The sequence below is a fragment of the Micromys minutus genome (assembly GCF_963924665.1).
Source record: "Micromys minutus genome assembly, chromosome: 23".
Lineage (NCBI taxonomy): Eukaryota > Metazoa > Chordata > Mammalia > Rodentia > Muridae > Micromys > Micromys minutus.
In genome coordinates, this window is record NC_137958.1 from 50,808,051 (window position 1) to 50,811,459 (window position 3,409).

Here is a 3,409-nt window from a genome sequence, read left to right on the forward strand (position 1 = left end):
AAACTCTCTTCTCATTCCTACACAGGCATGTGCCTTGTACTGTGATTTGTGTAACACCTACATTTAAGTACTCTTCTTTCATTTGTAATGGCTTCAAATACCCCCTAGGGATGATACATTCTTTATGAATCAGGGTCTAAAAATATTTTTTTCAGATAAGGTCTCACTTTGTGTTCCAGGTTGACCTTGAACTCATTATATATCAATCCTGCCTCAAAGGTATTGGGATTGTAGGCATATGCAACCACACCTAGCTCTCCAAGGTTTTATCCAGAGAAGTTATCTAACAGCACAGGTATTTAACTACCTGAACCTCATCTGCTGAAGGATGTGGGCTCATAAAGGGCTCAGGGGGATTTGAACACTAGAAACTACCTGATTCATGACAACTACTTTCTTTGCTTCTTTCCTTCTTAGTTTCTTTCTTTCCTTCCTTTCTCTCTTTTTTTCTATCCTTTAAATTTTTTAAATTTAGTATTTTATGTGTATGTGTGTTTTGCCTGCATGTATGTTTGAGGAAAATAGAAAACTGTGTCTGATCCCTTCGAACTGGAGTCACAGGTGCTTGCAAACCATGGGGATGCTGGGAACCAAACCAGGTCCTCTGAAAGAACATCAAATGCTCTTAACAGACCCTCTTTTCTGTTTTGGACATGGTTTCACGTAGCTACTGATGATCTTGAACTTCTGGTCCACATACACACGTACACACAGAGAAAAGAAATAAATAAAAGTAAATTTTAAAACATTTTAAGTTAGGGTTGAGAAATGGTGAGGTCAGAAACACTGAGGAAGGTAAATAAGAAAGCTCACAGCTGGGCATCAGACACCAGGATGACCAGACAAGAGAATGGCAGGGCTCTGGAAAAGAAATAAACTGGTCACAGCCTCAGAAAGCATCCACCAAGCCAACTGAGGAACATTAGCAAGTCACTGTGGCCTTTTCATATTTTCCTCTAGAGCCTCTAACTGCAGCAAACTGAGTTAGAACTGTTGCTAAAAAGAGCTACCCCCTTCCTCCCTCTCTTCGCCCCTCCCTCAGGTGTTTGTGTGTGCATGCATTCACACCTGTAAAAGTATATATCACAGTGTACTAGTGGAGGTCAGAGGACAACTGTGGAGAATCAGTTCTCTCTTTCCACTATCTGGGTACCAGGGATGGAACTCAGGTTGTCAGGCATGGTGACTGACAGTCTACAGATGGTGAGTTAGATAAAAGGGAACTAAGGAAAACTGCAGTTGTATATTGGTGGCAGTGTCTTTGGATGGTCAGAATGCTCCTTAGTGGCTAGACATCCTTGAAGCTGTAGTTAAATTGTTCCCACTATATCAGGAACTAAGGCTTCAGGACATTCACCCACACATGTGCTTAGTGAAGGGGCTGAGTCTTTGAAAGACCTTATGTCCTTATGACATTACTTGCATTGTGGTTTTTGACATGGGCCCTTTCATGAGATCATGGGAGAAAATACCATAAGAAGACTATTCAATCCATAACAATTTGGAACACACACACACACACACACACACACACACACACACACACACACATCTTTAAAGGAAAAAGAAGGAAAGAAGAAATTTGCAAAGATAACTTACAAGAAAAAAAGGAGTGAAGAGGATGAGGGCCAGAGAAATGGCTCAGTTTGTAAAATGCTTGTTGTGCAAGCATGAGGACCTGACTTCTGATCCCCAGAGCCCATGTAAAATCTGGCACAGTGGAAATATGTCTCTAGGCTCTGAGCTTTGTGGTAGGAGGGGGAGGTGAAAGTGTTGAGAGAGGTAGTTCCCTACAGCTTACTGTGAGCTCTGGTTACAGTGAGAAACAATGCTTCAAAAAATGAAGGTAGATGGTGAGAGGCAGGTACCCCATATGTAAACCTCTATTCTCAGACCAACCTGTGTACACACATACACACACACACACACACACACACACACACACACAGTGGAGGAGCAGACTGAGGTGTGACTTGGTTGTAAAATGCACACCTAGCATGTACAAGATACTGAAAGACCTGGGTTCAATTGTCATCACAAAAACAAATAAAAATAATAAAGAATAAAACCTAACAGACCTTCAGTGAACAAGTTAAAAATAAATTAGAATAACATACAAGCTTAATAAAATTAACAGCCTCAGATTCCAAAGATTCCAAAGCATGTGTATTCTGGCTTTGTGTGCTTATGTGCCAGAGTATTAAGGGTCTAAGTCCAGGCAGCCATAGAAGGGTGCAATTAGCAACATTAACAAGAGTGGGCAAATAAAGCTGGGATTATCTAAAAGTTAATAGAAATTGAACAAAGAGAATGCTTTCAACAAGTTCAGGGAGCTAAATTTATCAATTGTATCAAGAAGATCAATGATAGACACTCTGCAAAAAGATTGATTTCCAGCTACATCATTTGTTTTTGTACTTCTTGTCTTTCAATTTATTAAATTTGTTCTTTAACTTGTTCACCAAAGTTCTATTCGGTTTTGTTGTTTGTTTTTGTGCTGAAAATTGAACCCAGGACCTTGTACATCTATTTATTAGATAAATAAAGAAAATATATAGAACAAGTTATAGTTGGTGACTTGGTGACTGAAATAATTTGAAAAGCAGAGCCCTGGTACAGAACAGTGAATGGAATGGATTCTTACAAAGCACAAGCAGGCACTGCAAGCTTGTGAGATGGCTCAGCAGTTAAGAACATTTTTTTTGTTCTTGCTCCAAAGGATCTAACATCCTCTTTCAGCACCTCAGGCATGTTGCACATACATATACATGCAAACAAAACACACATACATGAGAAATAAAGTAAATAAATCTTAAAAAGAAAAATAGAGGGGGCGGGGAATAAAAGAGTCAGATGATGGGCACAGAGGTGTATGACTCCAGTAGTCATGATGTTATAGGTGGCCAGAGTGTAGGCTAGGCACTGCCATGTTCTTGAACTATCTAGTTCACACCAATTAACAAAGACAAAAGGCAACTTTTTAAAAGGTGAAATAGTATTGCAGATTATAGAAGGACAGACTATCAAAACTGACAATGGGTCACATGAGTGAAAATATGGAAGGGTCTCAATGGTTGATTCTGAATTCCCTTTACTGGGTTAAGAGGAGAAGTTTGGTTGCTTAAGGATGTAGTTTGGGCAGTTCTCAGATAAATTTGGTAATACAATAATTGTTCTACTTCAAATATCTCTTCCTATAATGCATCTGATTTCAATCACATTACATCAAATAATGCACAGGCATAAGATGGTATGGGATTTTTTCCTAGAAGTTCATTTGAGGACACAGTTTGGCCTTCCTGCATGCACATGCATGCAGCATGAGCTCAGGCTTGTGAGTCTTTCCATTCTTCATATACAATAAAATGAGAGGAGAAAATTACTCCATTGTTTGTTGAAAGCTGTATGT